This window comes from Pongo abelii, chromosome 8 (genome assembly GCF_028885655.2).
Source record: "Pongo abelii isolate AG06213 chromosome 8, NHGRI_mPonAbe1-v2.0_pri, whole genome shotgun sequence".
NCBI classification, from domain to species: Eukaryota; Metazoa; Chordata; class Mammalia; order Primates; family Hominidae; genus Pongo; species Pongo abelii.
Window position 1 is genome coordinate 18,421,568 of NC_071993.2, and position 26,058 is coordinate 18,447,625.

A 26,058-nucleotide genomic window follows, 5' to 3' on the forward strand; every position below is an offset into this window, starting at 1 on the left:
GTTGAACCCAGGAGGCGGAGGTTGCAGTGAGCCAAGATGGTGCCATTGTACTCCAGCCTGGGCAATAAGAGCAAAACTCCATCTCAAAAATTAAAAAAAAAAGTTAAAAAAAAGAAAATTATAAAGAAAAGAAGCCCACCCACTGGGTTCGAGCAATTCTCCTGCCTCAGCCTCCCTAGTAGCTGGGATTACAGGCATGCACCACCATGCCTGGCTAATTTTTTTTGTATTTTTAGTATAGTTGGGGTTTCACCACATTGGCCAGGCTGGTCTCGAACTCCTGACCTCAAGTCATCCACCCACCTTGGCCTCCCAAAGTGCTGGTATTACAGACCTGAGCCACCGTGCCCAGCCTGTTTTCTTTCATTTTCTGTTTTGGTTTACAAACCTCCACTTTAGCCTTCAAATACATTCATTTTATTAATTATCCTGACCATTGAATTTTTTTATGCTGGCAAGTGTATTTTAATTTCCAAGGACATTTCATTGCCTTGTCAGTACTTTTTCATAGCTTTTTGTTCTTGCTTTATAAATGCAATAATCTCTTGACTCTCTCTGAAGATACCAATTTGGATTTTCTGCTTGTTTAAATTTGCTTAAGTTCCTTGTATTTTTGTTTCCCTGAAATTGGTTTATCTGCTTATTTTGGACCTTCTCTTTTAAGCTCTTCTTTCTTTTTATTTTCCAAATATCTGCTTTTACTTATTTGTCCATCCATATTTGTGAATGATTGACTACTTTGGTTCATTATAGGCAGGTGGCATGGGTTCCTCTGGAACCTTTTACTCTTGTTTTCTTAGTAGGCTTGTCATCTCTAAATGAGAGGGCAGCTGTGGCTCCATGTAGCTAGGTAGGAGTATAGACAAACCTTGAGCAACGTGGTGGTTAAGGGTGTTGACCCATTGCACAGTTGGAAATCCATATACAACTTTTGACTCCCCATAGCCTTACTACTAATAGCCTGCTGTTGACCAGAAGCCTTACCAAGAACATCAACAGTCAGTTAACACATATGTTGTGTTGTGTGTACTATGTACTGTATTCTTACAAAAAAGTAGAGAAAAGATAATGTTAAGAAAATTATAAGTCAAAAAATATATATTTACTATTCATGAAGGAGAAGTGGATCATCATAAAGTTCTTCATCCTCATCGTCTTCACATTGGGTGGGCTGAGGAAGAGGAGGGGTTGGTCTTGCCGTCTTGGGTGGCAGAAGATGAAGGAAATCTTCATACATAAGTGGACCCACATGGTTCAAATCTGTGTTGTTCAACGGTCAACGGTAGATGGCAGTTAGACTTCCCTATAAGGTGTGTAGTCAGGGAACCGCCTGGTAGGGACCCCTACAGTCACCTGACTTAGGAAGTATGTTACTCTTGGGGATGGAGCACTTCATTTCTTTTACTCCTGGGCAGAGCTGCCTTTTCTTCTCCAATGATAGTCCCCTTCTATACTTCTGGGTATGTCACTATTTACTTTAAACTGCTCTATTCCTCTTTCAATCCCACACCTTTCGAAATGCATTTATATATTTGATGCTTCTTATCTTTTTTAAGCATGTAAGTTGTCTGACTAACAGAAATTTCCCAAGTAGGTAAATCTTAGGAAACAAATTAAAATGATAAATATGGTGAAATTTAAGACCTTCTAAATGATTAATAAAGTATATAAAATTCATAAGTTTGCAACTTAAAATCTCAAATCTAAACCAACTACTCAGTCACACATTTTCAATTGGAATTAAATGACTGATCTGTTTCTATTGAGCCAAACGCTCTTAAACACTAAAAATATGTGAAATGTGAAATATGCACAAGTTCCTTTACATAAAAAATATTAGTTATATTTGTTTAGTCATTGAAATAGCTCTGCTTTTAATTATAAATTTTTCTGGACTTGCCCACAAAGGAATAATTTATATCATCCTAGCTCAGCCAGTTAAGATTATATAACAGCCAGAAATATTGGCCCAGATGCTGAATAAATCCTTGCCAATGACTATAAGGAGATACACAGAGCTCTGTTAAGGTCACTGTATCAGTGTCCTTTAAGCATATGTGTTTGAAGGTGTGGGTTGGCAGGATGCAGGGAGGAAGAGCTCTTATAGCCCAGGTCATTCAGATCCCTAATCTGCTCTTTTCTGTCTTCATACACTGAATTAGATTTGGCCTTTCTTTAGCTTTTAAGATTTATGTGTGCCTTTTCCATCTAACTCTAAATACCTTTGATAAGTCCTGCCTCCTTTGCCTGTATTTTGTAACACTTAGGACTACAGAACTCTTGGGGGCGGGGGCATTCAAATGACATCCAGAGGTTTAGTGCGTTCTCATGACATTGACTTTTTTAGCCACATTTCAAGGTCGTGCTACTGACGATTACGGACCAAGAGAAGAGCAAGTGACTGCTGACCTCTAGAGGATACTCAATGCAATAAATGATTGTTTTTCTGTGCTAATAATAGCACTGACATCATATGGTTGTAATAAATTTGAACAGGATGATTGAAGCAAATGTACAGCGCCTAGCATGCACTAAGAATTTGGTCACTGTGATCATTTTTTATAGTTGCATTAGATAAAGAACTGTCCCTGAAAATTATTCCTCGTTAGATAAGAAAGAAACCTTTAAGCAGATACTTAGATAATGGGTGTTTTGTTTTATATCTCCAGTATTTTCCCATCAGTTCTGAGCAATGTTTTATGAATCTAGTATCACAAAAACAGTTTAGATTTATAGCAGGTTCTCAGCCTCAGCACTGTGGCCATTTGGGGCTGGATATCTCGTTGCTGTGGAGCTGTTCTGTGCATTGTAGTATGTTTAGCAGCATCCCTGGCCCCTACCTACTAGACGCCAGAAACACTCCTCTCCAACTGTGACAACCGAAAATGTCTCCAGAACCTGCCAGATGTCTCCTGAGAAAGGCAAAATTACCACCATTTTATAACCATGCCAATTGCTGTATTTTTTTTTTTTAATCTATTTTCCTATTTGCTTCTCTGAACTCAGTTCCTATCTTTGGAGCTTTCTATCTTTTGACCTAAAAGTGGCGTGGAATATCTCAACACTTCCTTTTCCTCCCCAGCTCGGGGTCTAAAGAGGAGAATGTAATTAACATTAAATCCAAAGCTTTATTTAAATAAGTAATCAATCTATTAGGGGGAAAATATGCTCCACTAAAGCCATAAAGCCATCGGCTATCACTCCTTCTTGTGAGCCTGACTTGTTTTTTTGGTTTGTCGCTGGTTAAGAGAATTGCAGATGTATTCCATTGAGGAAAGTGGTATGTTCCCACACTGGCGAAAAACATTGTATTCTTCTAGTTAATCATTTTCAAAGAGCTGTTTCTATTTATGGTTACTATAAAAATAATGGCCTGCAGGTCATCTATTTATGATCAAGTAAATTCTGCTTCATTGAAATGTTGTAGACTTTAGAAGAAAGAAAGAAAACACACTAAAGGCTTCTGCACAATCAACAAATATTTTAACTTGAAGTGTGAAGCACCAAATTAATCACACAGTAACTTCAGGCTGTTATTAGCCTTTTATGGTCAATGAATATTGATTGTTGAGTGAATGAATGATTGGACACATGTATACATGGATTTTATCACTTGGAAACTCTATAATTATCATACTAAGATCCCAATATTGTGGTTAACAGCTTTGTAGAAAAAAGAGTTGTTATAAAATCATGATGTACTACTGTTAAAAGTTGGGATTCAGGGAAAAGAAAGAGCTGTATAATTAATCCACCTATCAAAAAAATACTCCTAATTAATATTTTTATTGTTAGTGAATTTGAATGTTAGTTGAATTGTTCATTTTGGATAAGGAGATTACAAAGATGTTTGACTCTGTTCACAACATGGGGAAAATGATTGGGCTGTCTGAGACTGAGCTATCAATAGAGTATACTTTTTGTTTGTTACATCAGTAAATATCAGGGTTTTTTTTTTTTCTGTTTTTCCTCCTTCTTCGAGTCTGAAAAATTATTTGCCTAGAAGGGGAAACATATTCAGACAATTGAAATTCCACAGTTCATCTTCCCACATTTGTGAGAAAAAAAAAAAAGTGAGCCACTGTAAAATAACCAAAACAGCCAAATCAGTCTATTACCGTTGTCCTCAGTTACCACTCAAAAACTGTCTGCCATACAGCAAAACATTTCTTCATACACACGAACCCTACAGTACCCACTGTAACAAACACAGCAAAAATATTACATAATAAAAAGCTTTCCAAGGTCTAATAAAAGATGTTTGTTTGATACAGTAGCAATACCAGTGCACATGGAGAGTATTACTTCATCCTGAAAACCTCTTAAAATCTGTACCAAAAGATTAAAAAACACGCTAAAAAGTTACTAACTCAGAAAAACTCGTGGGAAAGACAATTGGAATTCTAGTGGTGTTTCGTTTCTTTTTTTAAAAAATGCTTGCCCTTAGAAATTCACATACTAACTCTAACCTAATAAGTTAGATAGACATGCATAAAGTAGTTTCTAATTCAGAGATTAAAAACAGTGGGACCAGGTGCCATGGCTCATGCCTGTAATCTCAGCACTTTGGGAGGCCAACGCCGGCTGATGACCTGAGGTCAGGAGTTCGAGACCAGCCTGGCCAATACAGTGAAACCCCATCTGTACTTTCAAAATACAAAAATTAGCAGGGCGTGGTGGCATACATCTGTAATCCCAGCTACTTGGGAGGCTGAAACAGGAGAATCACTCGAACTTGGGAGGTGGAGGTTGCAGTGAGCCAAGATCACACCACTGTACTCCAGCCTGGGCAACAGAGCAAGACTCTGTCAAAAACAAAACAAAACAAAAAAAAACAAAAACAGTGGGCCAGTCACTGTAGCTCACACCTGTAATCCCAGTGCTTTGGGAGGACAAGGCAGGAAGATTGCTTGAGCCCAGGAGTTTGATATCAGCCCGGGCAGCAAAAAGAGACCTTGTCTCTATAAAAAAAAAAAAAAAAGTTTGTTTTTTTTTTTAACTAGCCAGATGCAGTGGTGCCTGCCTGTGGTCCCAGTTGCTCTGGAGGCTGAGGTGGGAGGATAACTTGAGCACAGAAGTTCAAGGCTGCAGTTAGCTATATGATAGTGCCACTGCACTCCAACCTGTGTGATAGAGTAGGATCCTGTCCCAAAGAAACAAAACAAAATCAAACTAAAAAGAGTGGTGTGTTGGTAAATGTTTAATATTCCACTATCCAAAAAATAAAGAGAAAATAAGTTCTGATGTGTAGCACTTTCCAGTTTCCATGGTATAAATACTCCTACCGTGGACAACTTCAAGCTACAATGTCACCTCACTGAAAGCAGAGCTGAAAAGTCATGCCGCTGACACCATTCTACAGAGTTTCCATCATAGACGTAATGACCTTCGGAGTACAGACAGCTGCAAAATCATTAGGAAGTTATGAGTTTTGATATTGTCTTTGTTTTTAGCATAATTTATTTAGTCATAGGTTTTAGTAACTTCTAGTAATGGCTGTATTTGACAACTGACTCTCAAAATTCCCAAAATTTTAACAGTCAGCCAGGCCAGCTCCAGGAGCACACCTCTGAGATACATTATATATGTGTGTGTGTAATTTACATTTACATTTACATATATATGTAAATTTTCTAAAGGTTAATCGGTACTTGAAACATCTATTTCCCAGGTGTTTTAAAGTAATTTTTTGCAGTATTAGCATCCACTTATTCAATTCCCTAGTTCTAGTATCTAAAACAGGAGCTGGTATAAATTAAGTTCTCAATAATGTTGGGTAACTGCCTAGTTCCTAACAATGTGAAATAGGCCTGATAAATCAAAGGAAAGTTCAGTTAGCCTGTATTATCTCAAATTATCTCTGAATTAAAAATCTGTATTGATAACTAGAAAACATCTTTCTTTTTCTTTTTTTCCCTCTCTTTTTTTTTTAAGACAGGGTCTTGCACTGTCACCCAGGCTAGACTGCAGTGGTATGGCCATAGCTCATTACAGCCTCAAACTTCCAGGCTCAGGCAATCTTCCCACCTCAGCTTCCTGAGTAGCTAGGGCTACAGGTACATGCCACTATGCCTGGTCAATTTTTGTATTTGTTGTAGTGCCAGTTTCACCATGTTGCCTAGGCTGGTCTTGAACCCCTGGGCTAAAGCAATCCACCCACCTCACCTTCCCAGGGTGCTGGAATTACAGGCATGAGCCACCACACCCAGTCCGTAGGAAAGATCTTAACCTACTCAAGAAGACTGTAAGAATAAATAAGTGGCTTTCCTCCAGGTTCTCTGTCCTTTTCTTTATTAGGATCCTGCAAATCTTAGCACTGTCTTGGCCCCAGCAGACCTTGCCAACTTACTTCATCCTTGGGTATTCTTTTTATAATTACCCTCAAGGAAGCCACGCTTCTTAGGAGAGTGGAGAAGAGAAAAGGTAAGCTCCTTTTACAAGAACAAAGTTTGCTTTTTACCTCTGCCACCTCCACAATCTAGCAAGAATGAAAGAAAACACATTCTTACCTCCCATGCACTCATAAACCCTACAGCTGTCTCCCCATTCCCCCCACGCCACCCCCTGCCCCCCCCCCCACAAAACCTACTTTACAAAAACTGTCCTCTCAAAGGTCTCCAGAGACCTTCTCCTTGCTTAATCTAATGACTTCCTTTTGGCCTTCATCGTACCAAACTTTTCCCTAGCTTTTTTTTTTTTTTTTTTTTTTAATCTTTTTTAAAATTTAGATTTGGGGGTTACAGGTGCAGGTTTGTTACATAGGTATACTGTATGATGCTGAGGTTTGGACTTCTAATGATCCCATTGCCTAAGTAGTGAACACAGGACCCAATAGATAGTTTTTCACCCTTTCCTACCTCTCCCCTTTTGGGACTCCAGTGTTCATTGTTCTCTTCTTTGTGTCCAGGTGTACCCAATGTTTAGCTCCCACTTGTAAGTCAGAACATGTGCAATTTGATTTTCTGTTACTGTATTAATTTGCCTAGGTTCTAGGCCTCTAGCTGCATCCATGTTGCTGCAAAGGACGTGATTTTATTCTTTTTTATGGCAGCATAGTATCCTATGGGTGTGTATGTATCATATTTTCTTTATCCAGTGAACCACCAGCAGGCGCCTGGGTTGATTCCTCATCTTTGCTGTTGCGAACAGTGCTGTGATGAACATATGAGTGCAGGTGTCTTTTGGTAGAATGATATGACCCTAAGGAACATCCATTCTTTCTTGAAAATTTCTGACATTTATTTATTCATTTATTCCATAAATATTTATTGAGTGCTCCTCTGTTCTAGCCATTGCTCTGGACATTGGGAAATCAGCTGTGAATAAAGAGCATGAGGTCTTTGCACTCGAAAAGAATCTATTTTAACTTACGAATACAGCTTACAAGGGACATGAAGGACCTCTTCAGGGAGAACTATGAACCACTGCTCAAGAAAATAAGAGGACACAAACAAATGGAAAAACATTCTATGCTCATCGATAGGAAGAATCAATATCATGAAAATGGCCAAACTGCCCAAAGTAATTTATAGATTCAATACTATTCCCATCAAATTACCATTGACTTTCTTCACAGAATTAGAAAAAACTACTTTAAATTTCATATGGAACCAAAAAAGAGCCTGTATAGTCAAGACAGTCCTAGGCAAAAATAACAAAGCTGGAGGCATAATGTTACCTGACTTCAAACTACACTACAAGGCTGCAGTAACCAAAACAGCATGGTACTGGTACCAAAACAGACATATAGACCAATGAAATAGAATAGAGACCTCAGAAATAACACCGCACATCTACAACCATCTGATCTTCAACAAACCTGACAAAAACAAGCAATGGGGAAAGGATTCCCTATTCAATAAATGGTGCTGGGGAAACTGGCTAACCATATGTGGAAAACTGAAACAGGACCCCTTCCTTACACCTTATACAAAAATTAACTCAAGGTGGATTAAAGACTTAAATGTAAAACCTAAAATCATAAAAACCCTAGAAGAAAACCTAGGCATGGGCAAAGACTTTATGACGAAAACACCGAAAGCAATTGCAACAAAAGCCAAAACTGACAAATGGGATCTAATTAAACTAAAGAGCTTCTATACAGCAAAAGAAGCTATCATCAGAGTGAACAGGCAACCTACAGAATGGGAGATAAATGTTTGCAATCTACCTATCTGACAAAGGTCTAATATCCAGAATCTACAAGGAACTTGAACAAATTTACAGGAAAAAAATAACCCCATCAAAAAGTGGGCCAAGGATATAAACAGAGACTTCTCAAAAGAAGACATTTATGAGGCCAACAAACATATGAAAAAAGCTCATCATCACTGATTATCAAACAAATGCAAATCAAAACAATTAGATACCATCTCATGCCAGTCAGAATGATGATTATTAAAAAGTCAGGAAACAATAGGTGCTGGTGAGGCTGTGGAGAAATAGGAATGCTTTTACACTGTTGGTGGGAATGTAAATTAGTTCAACCACTGTGGAGGACGAGGTGGCAATTTCTCAAGGATGTGCAACAAGAAATACCATTTGACTCAGCAGTCCCATTACTGGGTATATACCCAAAGGAATATAAATCATTCTACTCTAAAGACACATGCACACGTATGTTTATTGTGGCACTGTTCACAATAGCAAAGACTTGTAGCCAACCCAAATACCTATTAATGACAGACTGGATAAAGAAAATCTATATATACACCACGGAATACTATGCAGCCATAAAAAAGAATGAGATCATGTCCTTTTCAGGGACATGGATGAAGCTGGCAGCCATCATCCTCATCAAACTAACACAGGAACCGAAAACCAAACACTGCATGCTCTCACTCATAAGTGGGAGTTGAAAAATGAGAACACATGGACACAGGGAGGGGACCAACCCATACCACGGCCTCTCAGGGGGTGAGGGGCAAGGGGAAGGAGAGCATTAGGACAAATACCTAATGCATGTGGGGCTTAAAACCTAGATGATGGGTTGATAGGTGCAACAAGCCACCATGGCATATGCATACCTATGTAACAAACCTGCACATTCTGCACACGTATCCTGGAACTTAAAGTAAAATTTTAAAAAATAAAATAAATAATTAAAAAATAAAAAGGCACAACAAAGGGAAGGAATTTAATTTTTAAAAGAGAATATTTTGTAACTGAGAAAGACAGTAAATAAACAAACCAAATAAACTGACAAATTAAGGGGAAGTGTGAGTGTTTTGCAGTAGAGCGAAGGACTGTCTAACAAGGTGACCTTTGAGCTGAGATCTGTATGACAAGGAAATGCCACAGGGTGAGCTAAGGTGGAGAGAGTTCTGGACAGAGGCAAGTGCAAAGGCCCTGAGGAAGAGTGAGTCTGGTGGGACCCAAGAACAGAGAGGCCAGGGCAGCTGGAGTGGAGGCCAGTGGTGAGGATAGCAGCACGTGAGGCCAGACAGACAGGGAGGGACAGATTCACTGTCTTCCTCCTATAGCTCTGCTCTTTGGCTCCTTCCAAAGGCATCATTCCACTGAGTATCACCTTCCCCTCCGATCACTTCCCGATCTACTTTCATGCCGACCCCGCCACTCCAAGGACCTGTCAGCACCTCCATAAACTGATATCTCATCGGTTCAAATTAATTTCTCCCTCTTTGATTCACACGTCAAACTCTGTTGACCCTTTTATACCCAATCCTCATGTACCCTCCAATTTTTCTGCCAGATTGGAAGCTGTTTGAGCTCAGGGAGCTTTTGTCTTACTCATCTTCAGTGAGGGCAAAGTCTTCGTAGCTGCATTGTTACGTTTGTTTCATTTGCTTTGCTTTGGTTTTGTAGTCTATGACATAGTTAAGTACGAAACAATTTTTTTTTTGTTTGATGGAATGAGTAAACATATATTTAATAAATGTTGTTCTGGCAAAAATTTTGAAAAACTAGTGCTTAAAACATAGCTTAGAATTAAGTCTTTGCATGAAAAAAGTCACGATTATTAGAGGCAGTACAATGTGATGTTTGAGAGCACAAAGTATGAATTTAGACTGCAGGGACATAATCCCAGCCCTGCCACTTACTAACTGTGATCTTGGGCCAGTTACTTAACTTTCCATGCCATTGTCATCTCATCTGTAGAGTGGGGATAGTTGCATGTAACCCACAGGGTTATTTTTTTAGGTTGAATGAATTAATGCATGGAAAGCACTAGAAAAGAACATAGTTAGAACTGCATAACTATTGGCTATTCTTTACTTATTGATGGGCTGAAAAAGAATGTACTTGATTTTCACTTCCTGTCCATCAACATTTGTCTGATTTTTTTGCACATTTTGGAATGCTCTCAATAGTCGTTTCATTACAAGTAGAATAACCGTATCCAAGAAACCAAGGATTTGAAAAAGAAATAATTGTCTTACTTAACTAACTTGATCTGCAGGTAGAACTACGGATGATAACATGCAAGGGGACAGAAAGCTCATATTTTTCCTTCCAAGACAACTATTAGTAAACCCTTTATTTCCCACACCACAAACTGAAGTATTTCCGAAGTGCAGTCCAGGAACAAAATGTGTCTCTTAGAAACAGGGAATTGAGAAAGCAGAAACAGACCTTCTAGGTGAAGCTGAGGACTTCTGGTGCATCCCTGCAGGCCATGAGACGTTTTCTCAGATAAGTGGGAAGTTGATATTGAGCCTCTGATTACTCTAAACACCTTCCCTCCACCTCCAACTGATTGCATTTATTGATTAGATCAACTTGGGGTATAAGTGCAGTGATATAACACTAGACTTTGAGAGATTGTCTTAGGATATGTTTTGACTATGCATGTATTTGAGAATACCACAGTACTTAGAAAATTTAATTTATTCCACCAGCTACCAGAAGTATGACAAATTAGTGATTGACAAGGCAATCGCCAGTAGGAAAAAAAAAATGAATAAGACCTACTGTTTGATAGCACAATATGGTAACTATAGTCAATAATAACTTAGTTGTACATTTTTAAATCACTTGAAGAGTATAAATGGACTGTTTGTAACTCACAGGATAAATGCTTGAGGGCATGGATACCCCATGCTCCATGATGTGCTTGTTTCATATTGCATGCCTGTATCAAACATCTCATCTACCCCACAAATAAATACATATACTGTGTACTCACAAATTTTTTTTTAAAAGAGAGAAGGCAATTGGTGTTTGGTATTTTAATCATCTCACTAGTGTGGATATGTGACAATCATAGGAGTCATTACTTCATATTAGGTCCTGGCCTGTTGATGCATCTTTTGCCCTCTGCCCCTCTTTTTGAATTGTTTTTTGGGATTCATGGGTTGTTGATAGGGGGAAACCTTTCTAAGCCAGGGGTGGTGGCCCACGCCTATAATCCCAGCATTTTGTGAGGCTGAGGTGGGAGGATCGCAAGAGGCCAAGAGTTGAAGACCAGCCTGAACAACATAGCAAGACTCTGTCTCTACAAAAAATTATTAAAAAGTTAGCCGGGCATAGTGGCGCATGCCTGTGGTCCTAGCTACTAGAGTGGCTGAGGCAGGAGGATCTCTTGAGCCCAGGAGTTGGAGGCTGTGGTGAGCTATGATCGCACCACTCCTCTCCAGCTGGGGCAAGAAGCAAGACCCTGTCCCCACAAAAGAGAGAAACCTTTCTAGGATGTTAAAATCCCTCAAACAGAAATCTTAGAAATCAGAGAGTATTAACTCTGATTTCCAAATTAATATCTTGGAAATCAGAGAATATAGCTAATGACAAGAATATTTAAAATGAGCTGAATAACACTCAAAAAATAATGCAAATCAACGTTCATGGATGAAATCGCATGATTTGTAATAAGCAGGCAGTGAGCAGATATTTTGTGGTTAATGTTTGTTGATTAAGGTTCTTTGCTGTTCACCAACTCAATCAGTAATTTGTTTTTGCTGTTTTTATATGTAACAAGTTTGTTGTCCTACAAAACATCCCACATTTCAATAATTTTACAAAATTACCCTGAATGAGATGGAATAAGCCGATTAGAAACAAAGATCTGAGGGAAATGTGATATCTCTAATTATATGATTTTATTTCCTCTTACGAAAATAGAGTAGCATTTAATGTTCTATTAATCTCTGATTTCAAAGTGAATATGAAAGAAATAATGACTATATTTGTGAAACTAAGGTAGATGATTATCAAAACATGACATTAAAGGAGTAAATTCTTAAAGTATCTTACTTTTGCATTAGAGACCACAGCTGGCTAAGTCATTTACATTGATAGACTTGTAATGCTTTTACATGTGCAGTAGTGATAGTGTATTAAATTTAAAGGTTTTACTTTCTGCCTAAAAACATCAAGAAATATTTTTAAATTTTTTTTAATTTTGGAAATGAGATGCCTATAGAAAATTGCAACAAAAATGATAGCCACTACCTTAACTTTTACGGTGATATTCTTTTTTCTTTTTTTTTTTTTTTTGAGACAGGGTGTTGCTCTGTCACCCAGACTGGAGTACAGTGGTATGATCATAGCTCATCGCTGGCTTCTCCTCCTGGGCTCAAGCAGTCTCCAGCCTCAGTTTCCTGAGTAGCTGGGACTACAGGCACATGCCACCACACCCAGCTAATTTTTTTTTTTTTTTTTTGTAGTGATGGTGTATCACTATGTTGCCCAGGCTGGTCTTGAACTCCTGGGCTCATGCAATCCTCCCACCTCAGCCTCTCAAGGTGCTGTGATTACAGGCGCGAGCCACTGCTCCTGACCTCTCCTTGTTTTTCTTTATTATTTTTCAATATCTGTACACATCCCTAAGCAAAATAGAATGATTTTGCCTATTTTTGTATTTTGTATGTAAATGCAATCATATTCTAAGTATATATTTTTTGAGGGCTTGCTTTTTTTACTGAATATTACATTTCTACATTTGTTCTGTGAAATTTGTGTAATATTCCATTTTAGAACCTATATCACAATTTATCCACTCTACTGTTGGTGAACATTTAGTCTTTTTTTTAATTTTGGAGCACTCATCAAATCATAGTATAGTAATGTTCATAATTATGAATCTGAATCATCAAAAAAAGATTGACTTGGATTCCATATTTCCAGTGTAAGATTGTATGGAATTAGAGATTATTCTCTCCAGAATGGATCTCAATGTGATATTTTTGAGCAGTTAAGAGTGAGTCTCAAGACCGGAAAATTCACTTCCTTGGAATGTCCTAATGAAAAGAGATAATCACATTCAATAACTACACTGAACAGAAAGCAAAAAGTTGGAAAGCTGTATGTTGTTAATAGATTTTCCTGTTTTCTCCATCTAGAAAATAAGTAGTGAGTTTCTTTCAGGCATGTTTTAAGCTGTTACAATATGATTACACTTCTTTGAACACATTGAAATGAGACAACATAAATTCAGTCATCTCCATCTTAAAGTCATTTGTAGAAAATGGCATGTTATATTCCATGAATAGCCTGCTGATGTACAACAGATAAAACATTACGCAAAATGATAGAGGAAAATACCATTTTAAACATCTAACTGATCATATGAATGAGTGTAATGGCTAGGAAGGCAAATGAATCTTTGATGATGCACTTGCAAGGAATTTAAAAAAATCATTCATTCACTCATCTGTCACCTATTAATTAGGTGCCATCTATGTGTTTCTGTTCATGAGGAGCTTCGGAGTTACAGGGAGGAGAATTATATATTAGATAAGTATTTGCATACATAGGGTGGCTGGCGCTATCATAAACAGTATGGAATGGATAATGAAGAAAAGCTTTCTCTCTAATAAGGTTAGGGAAGGCATCTGAAAGGAAGGGAAGCTTCCAATGAATTTAAAATATGGATTGGAGTTTGCCAGGAAGACAAAGAAGGAGGCCATTTCAGAATGCAGAAATTTTGCTAGCCTTGCCAGTCGCAAATACTTACAGAATGAATGAATGGTATTGGTAAAGGATGTGCAAGGAGACATAAATAAGCCAATCGTGAAGTCCGTAATATGGAATGCAAAGTAACACAAATAGTATGTTTTAAACAGTTAATGTTTATTCAGAACTTACATGTGGGGTCAGGTGCAGTGGCTCACACCTGTAATCCCAACACTTTGGGAGGCCGAAGTGGGTGGATCACTTAAAGTCCAGAGTTTGAGACCAGCCTGGCCAAAATGGCGAAACCTCGTCTCTACTGAAAGTACAAAAATTAACCGGGCGTGGTGGCATGCGTCTGTAGTCCCATCTACTCAGGAGGCTGAGGCAGGAGAATTGCTTGAACCCAGGAGGCGGAGGTTGCAGTGAGCTAAGAGTGTGCCATTGCACTCCAGCCTGGACATCAGAGCAATAGAGCGTGGCTCCATGTCAAAAAAAAAAAAAAAAAAAAGCAACTTACATGTGCCAGACACTATACTCAGCACTTTACATATGTTACTTATTCCTACCTCTTATGCCATGAAAGATGTACTATTAGTATTAGCTTCATGTGCATGTCACCTGTGCTGAGAAGGGCTCCACACTTGGATTAATGCTCTGCTGTTCTTCTGCTATGATCCTTCATAATTTGGAACAAGAGACACCACATTTTCATTGTGAACTGGGCTCCCCAATCATGCAGTCAGAGCTAGTCCAGAGTGTCCCCATTTTTTAGTTGCAGAAACTGACCTACAAAGCAAAGTCATTTGCCTTAAACCTAGTTGGTTTTTGTCTTTTTAGGGACAGGATCCCACTTTGTCTCCCAGGCTAGAGTACAGTGGCTCAGTCATAGCTCACTATAACCTTGTCCTCCTGGGCTCAAGGGATCCTTGTGCCTTAGCCTCTCAGGTAGCTGGGACTACAGGCATGCACCACCATGCCCAGCTAATTTTTTTTTTTTTTTTAAGTTTTTGTAGAGATAGTGTCTCGCTACATTGCCAAGGCTGGTCTTGAACTCCTGGTCTCAAGCAATCCTCCTGCCTTGGCCTCCCAAAGTTGCTGGTATTACAGGCTTGAGCCACCACACCCAGATGAAACCTAGTGTGTCTTTCTTTCTCTTTCTTTCTTCCTTCTTTTCTTTTCATTCTTTGTTTCTTTTCTTTTCTTTCCTTCTTTCTTTCTCTCTCTTTCTTTTTTCTTTCTTTCCTTTCTCTTTCTTTCCTTCTTTTCCTTTCTTTCCTTCTCTCCCTGTCTCTTTCTTTCTCTTTCCCTCCCTTCCTCCCTCCCTCCCTGCCTTCCTTCCTTCCTTCCTTCTCTCTCTGTTTCTCTCTCCCCTTCCCCTCCCCTTTCTTCCATTTCCTTTCTTTCATCTGGCTCTATCACACAGGCTGGAGTATAGTGGCACAATCTCAGCTCACTGCAGCCTCCACCTCCCAGACTCAAGCCAGCCTCTCACCTCAGCCTCCTGAGTAGCTGGGACCAGAGGCACACACCACCATGCTCAGCTAATTTTTGTATTTTTTGTAGAGATGGAATTCCTCCATATTGCCCAGGCTGGTCTCGAACTCCTGGGCTCAAACAATCCTCCCACCTTGGCCTCCCAAAGTTGCTGAGATTATAGGCATGAGCCACTGTGCCTAGCTGAAACCTAGTTTTTCTTCATGTTGATTCCTGCTGTGTTAATCCTGTGCTAACCTGACTCTCTTGTCTTCTATTTTCAAGATAAATGATTAACAGAAGGTAGGAGCTATTACAATTATTCAGAGTTAGTGCACAGAAACAGAAAAAAATAAAGCAGTTTTTTTAAAAAAGGAAAAAAAATGGACTGAATGATTAGGAATAAATGAAACATGCGAATATTACCTTGAGTCAAAATTGGAATTCCAAAATGAATAATTAGTAGATGTAAGGCGTTCCTCCAGTGTAATTCATGGCTTGAATTCAAAATCATGTTCCAAGGTAAATAAATTTGCTCCATCTTGCTTATCCAAAGGGCAGTTTGTTGACTTAGTTCTGTTCTTTTTTGGTAACTTATTCAAGAAAAGCAAAGAGCAGAAAATTCGTGGTGTTTTAATCCAGGGAGAAGGAGCGGGTGGAAGTAAGCAGAGTTCCTCCTTCATCAGACTTCATCAGAACTGCTATGCCCTCTGACTGCATTAGATTAAATACTGCAAATAAATTGGATCCCATTTGGTACTCAATAAGCACAGCTCACTTGGAAGAAGTTTTACTTCAAGATATCTTCACTTTTCTTTGGAATATGACAGTTTACCCCTCTGACCACATGAACCTCTTCAAAATTTTATTTATGCCCCTTCATGTTAATTCAGAAAGTAGAAAGTAATAATTTTTTTGAGACAGGGTCTCACTCTGTTGCCCAGGTTGGAGTACAGTGGTGTGATCAGGGCTCACTGCAGCCTTGACCTTCTGGGCTCAAGCAATCCTCCCGCTTCAGCCCTCTGAGTAGCTGGGACTACAGGCATGTGCCACCATGCCCAGCAACTTTTTGTATTTTTAGTAGAGACAGGGTTTTTTGGTTTTTTTTTGTTTTTTTTTTGCCATGTTGCCCTTGCTGGTCTTGAACTCCTGGACTCAAGTGATCTGCCCACCTCAACCTCCCAAAGTGCTGGGATTACAGGCATGAGTCACTGCACCTAGTGAAAGTAATGATTTTGTAAAGTATTCCCATAGGCCATCCTTCCTTGAAGACTAATAAGCCAAATTTCCATGATAGTAAAGAATAGTACCCTAGAACATTCCAGACTGGTTTTCATTCTTTTTGAGTTAAAGATTTGAAATATGTTCTGATGTTATTCCAGAGCACCTGTGGATTTGAGGGTGCAAGTAAAATAACCACAAAAGAGCATACCTATTAATTATATAAAGAACATGTTTTTCATAAGTATATCCATTATATTTTCTTAATAAAAATAACATGATTTTATTTCTATTTATTTCTTCAGCCTCCAAAAATATCAGATATACCTAAATGTTCTCTTGTAGAAATATGCACATCTGGAAATCCTAAATTGCCTAGTCATTTTTATTTGTTTGTTTGTTTGTATTTGTTTTGAGACAGAGTCTCCCTCTGCCACCTAGGCTGGAGGGCAGTGGAGCGATCTCGGCTCACTGCAACCTCCACCTCCTGGATTCAAGCGAGTCTCCTGCCTCAGCCTCCTGAGTAGGTGGGATTACAGGCACATGCCACCATGCCCAGCTAATTTTTGTATTTTTAGTAGAGACGGAGTTTCTCCATGAAACCAGGCTGGTCTCAAATTCCTGACCTCAAACAATCTGCCCACCTCGGCCTCCCAAAATGCTGGGATTACAGTTGAGGCATGGGCCTCCGTGCCCAGCCCCAGTCATGTTTTCAGTGACCACATTTATGCCCTGTATTCTGCTGAAGACAGAAGTTTAAGGCAGTATCCGACTAACCTCTTCTTAGAGATGAGCAAGGTTTGGCACACTAGGGCCTCTGGAGCCAGGACTGAGGGTTGTGGGGTGTCCTGGCAGGACTAGTTCAAGACTTTAGGGCAAGGGGAACTTTTGTCAAATGCTTGAGGAAAGGCAGAGTGGAAGTTGAGGACAGATCAGAAGTGTCAAATTCTTGAAGCAGATAGGATATGAGAAGATGGGCTGCCTTAAGGGTAAGTGGTGAGCTTTTGTAGCCAGTTCTGGAAAGAGGACCTGAGAAGATCCAGCCTCCATGTAGCGGTCTAAGAATCTTAGAAGTCATCAAATGCTGGGTTTCGTGGTAGAAGTTCAAGAGCTGCCAGAATTCAAGGGTCAAGACTGAACAATGATGAAACATGCAGAGAAAAGAGGAGAATTTACATGGCCCTGAAACAATAATTTGCTACCTTGGCCACACATTAGAATCATCTGGGGAACTTTAAAAAATTCACATGCTCAACCAAGTTGCATCCCAGACCAATTAAGTTGGAATCTCACAGGGCGGGATTCAATAGTTGGTATAACTTAAAGCTCCCTGTGATTCCACTTTGCAGCAAGGCTGAGAAAGACTGATTTAAAGCAAGTGGGAATGCTTACCTGGGTTCTTTCGGCCTGGTTCATCCACTTATGTATCATACTCATTATATTCATAGTTAGAATAATTCACTGTTCTGTAAGTATAACCACTATTATACTTAAGTATAAATATACTTAAATTGCACTTACACTGTTTGTCTACACAGGCACTTAAAGGGTCCTGCTTACTACGGTTCAATTCACATCATCAAAGACTGAAACCTCTATAAAATTTTAGTCCCCCTAATTTAACAAACCAGTGTAGAATAGCAAGACATTCATCCTAAAGAGACTTGTACATTGACGTCAATATAGATTTGGGACTCAAGTCAATGAATTGCTCTTTTATCAGGGGTTGGTTAAGCAAGCTTCAGGGCTTCCGAGCTATTTGTGTGAACCAAACATAACCCTAGGTCAGAGATTTGTAGAACTGTATATGATTTCATTGGATCTGTAGAGAATAAGGAAACAAAAAACCTCCACATCTCCCAAAGACTGTATTTATGTTGGGGGTATATCCAGTTTTTCATTCGATACTCAGAGAATAGTTTTGACTTTGCAGACCTCCTGATTGCTCTCAGGGCTCTCAGACTACACTTGGAGAACCCCACACAAGAGGAATATGCATAGTGAAAGAAGTGAGGGCTGCAGGTTCTTGGATGCATTATTTTCTCGTTTTCATTGGTAGGGAAATACATGCTCTGTCATTGACTTGCAAGGATTTTCTTTTTATTCTTAATTGCCTCCCTAATCCTTTCTCCACTCAGCTGTGATACTCAATGCATTCAGATTAAATGTGTGTGTTCTTTTGGGCCAGGAAGGACTAGATACCGTTGATGTGGACCCTCAACTGTATTACAGAATAGGGTGATAAACACTCAGGAAAAACATTCTCCCTGGTAAAGTGCTAAGCAATTGTTAAACAGCATTTTAAAACATGAATGAACATCTTGCTTGTACGTTCCAAAGTTCCACAAACAAAAGAAAAGTTCTTATTCTCAAAGGAGCAGGAGATGAATCCTGCCGATAATGTTTTTTATAATGTGGCTGTGAATATTTTTTCCCAGAGTTGGTAGTCCTGAATCACCTCTTACAAGTAAAAAAAAAAAAAAAAAAAAAAAAAGCAGGATAAGAAGAAAGATATAAGCTTAAATAATGGGTCACTGTAGTCAAAATCAGGGAGTAGCCAATTATTTTTGCGATTTACACTAAGTGTGCATTTAGAAAGTAGGAGTAATCTCACTACTTCACTGCAGAAATTAATGAGATGAAATCACATGGTAAAAATCAGTGCTTTGTACCTCATGATCTCATTTTTAGCAATCTTGTATGTCCTTGTTTTGTAGTACTTTTATCCCAAATTCATTGTTTCCAATACAATATTTTGTTTATTTTATCCTATTATATTTATAGATTTATGTTTTGTTGTTGTTGTTTGTTTGGTTTCTTTTTTTTTTTTGAGACAGAGTCTCACTCTGTCTCCCAGGCTGGAGTGCAGTGGTACGATCTCGGCTCACTGCAAGCTCCACCTCCTGGTTTCAAGCAATTCTCCTGCCTCAGCCTACGAAATAGCTGGGATTACAGGCGCTCACCACCATGCCCGGCTACTTTTTATATTTTTAGTAGAGACGAGGTTTTGCCATGTTGGCCAGGCTGGTCTTGAACTCCTGACCTCAAGTGATCCACCCTCCTGGGCCTCCCAAAGTGCTGAGATTACAGGTGTGAGCCACTACACCCATCCAGATTTATGGTTTAAAAATTCAGTTATTTATAAAGATAACACAAAGAAGTCCTAAAAATCACATTCATTGTTTAATACTCAAAGTATTTGACAGACTTCGTATAGGTAATTACACATTAGTCACGTATCATGCATATGCTTACGTAATCTAGTGTGAATACAATTATCAGGTCTATTCCTTCTAAAACTCACAACATCAACAAGCTTTAGTTTAAATAAAAGTTAGATGGCCAGGTGAAGCGGTTCATGACTGTAATTCCAGCACTTTGGGAGGCTAAGGTGGGAGGATCACTCGAGCCTAGGAGTTCAAGACCATCCTGAGCATAGGAAGACTCTGTCTCTACAAAACATTGAAAGATTAGCCAGGTGTAGTGGTGTGTTCCTGTGATCCCAGTTACTTGGGAGGCTGAGGTAGGAGGATCATTTGAGCCCAAGAGGTTGAAGCTACAGTGAGATGTGATTGTGCCACTTCCCTGGGTCACAGAGCAAGACCCTGTCTCCAAAATAACTAAAGGTTAAAATTAAAACTAAAATTTTTTTTTTTTTTTGAGATGGAGTCTTGCTCTGTTGCCCAGGCTGCAGTGCAGTGGCATGATCTCGGCTCACTGCAACCTCTGCCTCTTGGGTTCAAGCAATTCTCCTGCCTCAGCCTCCTGAGTAGCTGAGATTACAGGCCCCCGCCACCACGCCCGGCTAATTTTTGTATTTTTAGTGGTGATGGGGTTTCACCATGTTGACCAGGCTGGTCTCGAAATCCTGGCCTCATGATCTGCCCATCTCGGCCTCCCAATGTACTGGGATTATAGGCATGAGCCACCATGCCCGGCCTGTTTTTTTTTTTTTTTTTTTTTGGAAACCGAGTCTCGCTCTGTTGCCAGGCTGGAGTGCAATGGCGCAATCTTGGCCCACTACAACCTCTGCCTCCTGGATTCAAGTGATTCTCCTGCCTCAGCCTCCTGAATAGCTGGGACTACAGGCATGCGCCACCATGCCCAGCTAATTTTTGTATTTTTAGTGGAGACGGGGTTTCACCATGTCGGTCAGGATGGTCTTGATCTCTTAACCTTGTGATCTGCCCTTCTCAGCCTCCCAAAGTGCTGGAATTACAGTCATGAGCCACCGTGCCTGGCCATAAATTTTTTTTTGATTAGGTGATGCTGGGCACAATGGCACAAACCCATTGTCCTAGATACTTGGGAGGCTGAGGCAGGAGGATCACTTGAGCCTAGGGGTTTGAGGCTACAGTGAGCTATGTTTGCGTCATTGCAGTCTAGCCTGGAGAACATAGCTAGATGCCATCTCATTAAAAAAAAAAAAAAAAAAAAAAGGTGGGGGGCAGTGAAAATTGCACCATTTCTTCTGACTTTTTTTTAACTTAACGGAGAAGCCCTAGAGATTATAACTGTTACCTCTAACTGCTTGAGATTCTTGCATAAAGTCTTGTTCCTCCAACATGTTTAGTAGAATAACAGCTCCAGAACTGCTGATTTGAAGACTAAGTCACTAGCCTCCCTCTAGGTGATGAGTTGAACATCCTCTCATAACAGAAGACTCAGAGTCTCAGGCCTATCAAGCAACTTAGCCAGTTAGTTAATGGCAACAGAGCCGGGCCTAGCTCAGATCTCCAAATCTAAATCTGGTATACTCTTCACTGTACTGAATGAACTTCAAGGTTTCCCTGGATTGTGGGCCAAATCATATCACTCTAAAAGTACCAAGTGTGTTCATGGTGGCAGCCATGCAGGAGTCGATTAGGGGCGCAGGGTGGGGGCAGTGAGGGGAAAGCACTCTAAGGAGATGGAAGAGAAAGTGCAGAGGCCCCAACACAAGAATGCTCTTGGCTCAGTCAGAGGACAGAAGGACACCAATATGGCTGCAGTGTGGAGATGAAGGGGCAGAGAGAGGGGAGAGGACGTCTGAGATGTGAGTGGAAGCCGTATCTCCCCAGGCCCTGCAGGCCACAGTTATCTCAGCTCCAGCAAGAAATGAGTAGAGGACTTTAACTTTAAGCAGCAGGGTGATGCAAGCTGTCCGTGCCTTATAAAGACCTCTTTGGCTGCTCTATGGAGATTGGGCAGCGTCCAAGAGATGAGCTGGGGATATTGCTAAAGGGAGTGGTGGTGAGAGGTGGCAAGGGTTGGATTTGCGAAATACTTTGGAGTTAGCATGGACAGGACTTGGTAAGTGATTAGCTGGGAGGATGGGGGAGCATGGGGGTGCTGTTTGTTGTAGTATGAGGAATTAGTAGCTCTTTTGGGGACACAGAAAGATCAAGAAGTCTATTGGAAATCCATGCAGAGTCATCAAATTGTCATTAAATGCAACAATTTGGAACTCAAAGACCTTAAATATTTAGGAAAATCCAACCTCGCAGAAACAAAGAGTATTCCAGGACTACAGAATAAGTATTCCTTCAGCATAGGTGAGAAGTGAACATTTCAGGAGGAAATCTCTTCAGATGGCAGGTCAGAGAAAGGCTGGGAGACGAGGATTAGGAAACGGGGTGAGAGGGGGTATCTAAAAAACACAGTGGGACAAAAATAGCACTTTATGTAACCTCCCTAGTCCCCAGCACTCCTTCTATTAGTCCGTGGAAATTGTATTAAGGAGAAATATTGAAACGTTATACATAATACATTGAATTAGTTAGATTCATTTAACTACCATAGAACATAATCAGCAGTTCATTTACAGTTAACTCTGAAAAGATGTTTAATTCATTTTAATGGTATGAAAAAGGGACTTTACCATGTTAAATGCAGGTTACAAGTACCAAAAAATTGCAAGCTATGATTTTCAGTGTCAAATTTACAATACAACAGATCTATGGGGTTGGGGAGTAAAGGGGCCAAAAAAGCCACCAAAATACCCTTTCCTCCCATTATTTCTAGAATTGTTTGAAATGGCAGCTTTCATGAAGATAAAATTACTATGCCTCTTCATTAATAACAGTAGGTTCTCATTTTCAAGTGTATCTCATTCAGCAGTAGGGATGGGGGGATGGGAAAAAGTCCTTTTCAGTTTTTGCAGTTAGTTGTAATATGCTTGAATTCAACGGGCTGTCTCAAAAAAGGCTCATTTATTTGAGTGGCTCTGATCTGAATAAAGTCTCACCTTATCTGAAGCTGCTGAATTGCAGGCGGGATTGATCATGGCTTCTTAGAGGGATAAAATCTGAGGAAGGGATTTCCACAGTACAACTACTTGCCTTAAATAGTACAGCTTTGGGACAAAAGCACTTTGCTCTTCTCAGTCAATAGCAATAGCTCAGTTGGAAATTTTGTTAATGTTAAAAAAAAAAAAAACCTGTTAGAGACAACATAGATTGCTATGTTGAAAGAAAATTCTATTATGTCTGTGACTATTTCCATTTTGTTTTTTTACTATGGCATGTGAAATTGTTTCCTACTTTTATTTTTTGAGAAAAGCATGTGTTGGCTGTTATTTACCAAAAACACATGTGAGCCTTAGTGTGTACACACACACTAGAGTTTTGTTTTGCTATTATGATTCACTGTCTGGCTAACACGTACCATAATTATCCATATTTGTACACATAGCATGGCATTGTATAATCAAAGATGACACTGTTGAGGCATAAACTCTAAACTGGGGTGTGATCAAGGGAATTTTTCCACAATCCTGTATGGTTGGATAAATAGTCTGGACTTTGAAGTCTGGACCGACCCCTTGAAGTATGTGACCTCCAAAATTCTGCATTTTTTTTGTCGTCTCCTGGCAACGTAACATATTTATACTTTGGCCACTACTTCCCCTTCCAGAAAGGTCTGCTGCTGTTTTAAAGTTTAAAACAACAAATGAGAAAGTTGTCTCGATTGAAGGTTCAGAATTCCTGAAGCTCTCCTCTCTGCTTTCTGTTTATGTCGACAGATAATAGCAATAGCAATGCAGACTACAAATAAATCAACAGAAAGAACCTTTCTCTTTTCAGATTAGTGAGCATGCATCTAGTTATAATGTCATTTTCATTAAGCCCTTTTCACCGTTTAGCAAAGACAACTTGGGGGCAAGTGGCGGGAGCAGAGGATGGAAGGAAATTGGAAACAAGCTAAGGACAAATGTTCCACGGTGTGAATACGAGCTGGGACTGCAGAAACCTCAGGTCCTTCCATCTGCAATCTGACACCCAGCTACTCCAGTGGCCTCTGTGGGCTTCTCCCAGAATCACAGAATAACTGGGCACTTAACTGAGATCCCAGGAGGTGCTTTTGAGACCCACAGGGATCTGGTTTTTCTCCTCCTGCATTTTGCCTCTCCAGTCTTCTGTCCTACTTTCAAGCAACCTGAACAAGATGGAGAAAGAATTTGAATTTCACATTCTGGGATCTTAGGTTATACTTGAAAGCACTTCACATTGACAGCTTTGATGTAAAGGGCACCTTCAATTCTGGCCGGTTTCTTGTTCTCAGTACTATGGACATATTGTGCAGGGTTGTTCTTGGTGATGAGAAGCTCTCCTGTGCATTGTAGGATGCTGAGCAGGAACCCTGGCCTCTGCCCACTAGATTCCAGTAAACTCCTCACCCCTCCCCATTGTGGCAAGCAACAATGGCTCCAGAAATTGCCCAATGTCCCCTGAGGGGTCAAAATCACCCCCAGTCGAGAACCACTGAGTTACAGCAAAGGAAATCAACATTTATTTGGCAATTCTGGTGTGCCAGATGTGTACTAGATGTTTTATGTCATTCTGGCAATTATCCTTTGAAGTCTTATCCTCTTTTTATAGATTAGAAACCTGGGAGATGACAAGGAGAGGCATTGTTTTGTTTCGTGCTTTCCTTTTACTGATTTTCTGGTACTCAACAATGAAAATATAACCAGAAAAATTATTTTATACCTAGGAAAAAAACCCTGAAAACATGCTATTTTAATATATTTATCCCATAATATGACCGTGCATTTCAGACATTCGTTACCTAAGTTACGGACATCTAATGTGAAAATTTGTCAGAAGTATGAAAAGTAAAAAAAAAAAAAATTACTGTTGGATATGGACTTAACCACTTAAATTAAGATAGCCTTTCTTTTTCTATTCTCTTAACACTGGCAAGTGACCAAATTGTCTTGGATTTCTTATTTCTTCTGGTGTCAGGCATGACAAATTATCTATCATCTAAACCATCACTTTCACAGGGTGTGATGGCGCACGCCTTTAATCCCAGCTACCTAAGGAGGCTGAGGCATGAGGATCACTTGAACCCAGGAGGCAGAGGTTGCATTGAGCCGACATGCTCTCCAGCCTGGGCAACAGAGCGATACTTCATCTCAAAAAAAAAAAAAAAAAAAAAAAATTAAGTTCATCACTTCTTGTCTCACCTGAACCTCAATTATTCTCTTTTCTGTGTTTCAATCTCAAGTCTATTTCTCATTGACACATACATTTTTTCCTTAGTTTTTTCTCATTAGTTTTTCTCTTTATGCTCTTCCCAAGGACCTCAAGAAAATAACTCTCAGTCTTGTTTGAGAGCAAGAAAACACACACACACACATACACACACAGTTATTTAGTAGGAGAAAATTTATAGAAGCTTGGAAAGGCATTGAAATTCCTATATGTTCCATTTAGAATTTCCATCCTCATCCTTCTCTTCAAACCTCACCAGTTGCTTTTGGTTACCCGAAATCATTATTAGTTAACATTGTTCTTTTGTAAATATGTTTTAGTGGCATTATAAATTAAAGTGGGCTGGGTTTGGAAAGCTAATACTCAAATATGCCATTGTCAGAAGAGAGAGGAACTGTGGCTTCAAATTTAAAACTGGCATCTAAATATAATGTTTCCAAACTTTCAGAACATGTCTTTCAAACAAATATAGATTGAATACAGGCCAAATTTTTTTTTAATTCATTAAAGGAGACAGCATGGTTAAGCCAGTTTGAAAGATTATGGGAAAGGTTTAAATATTTATAGTGATTGAAAGAAAGAACCCTGGGCTATGAATTGTTCAATTAGATACGAGACCTGGTTAATACTCCCCAGAACAATAAAATGATGACTTAGGGTGGGCCAGACGTGGCGGCTGATGCTGTAATCCCACACTTTGGGAGGCCAAGGTGGGTGGATCACCTGAGGTCAGGAGTTCAAGACCAGCCTGGTCAATATGGCAAAACCTCATCTCTACTAAAAGTACAAAAATTAGCCACGTGTAATGGCGAGTGCCTGTAATTCCAGCTACTCGAGAGGCTGAGGCATAAAAATTGCTTGAACCCGGGAGGCGGAGGCTGCAATGAGCCAAGATTGTGCCACTGCACTCCAGCCAGGGTAACAGAAAGAGACTCCATCTCAAAAAAAGAAAAAAAAGAAAGATGACTTAGGGGATAATCTTTCCTACAAGACAGCAATCATTTGCATTTCTTCTAGACCAATTTATTTATATTGG

The 26,058-nt window shown here is 39.6% G+C and overlaps 1 protein-coding gene across 3 annotated transcripts in view; it reads left to right on the top strand.

Moving 5' to 3' along the window:
* Window positions 1-26,058, top strand: part of CACNB2 (calcium voltage-gated channel auxiliary subunit beta 2) — a 401,876-nt gene that overhangs the window by 171,797 nt on the left and 204,021 nt on the right. The gene's annotated exons all lie outside the window — the stretch shown is intronic.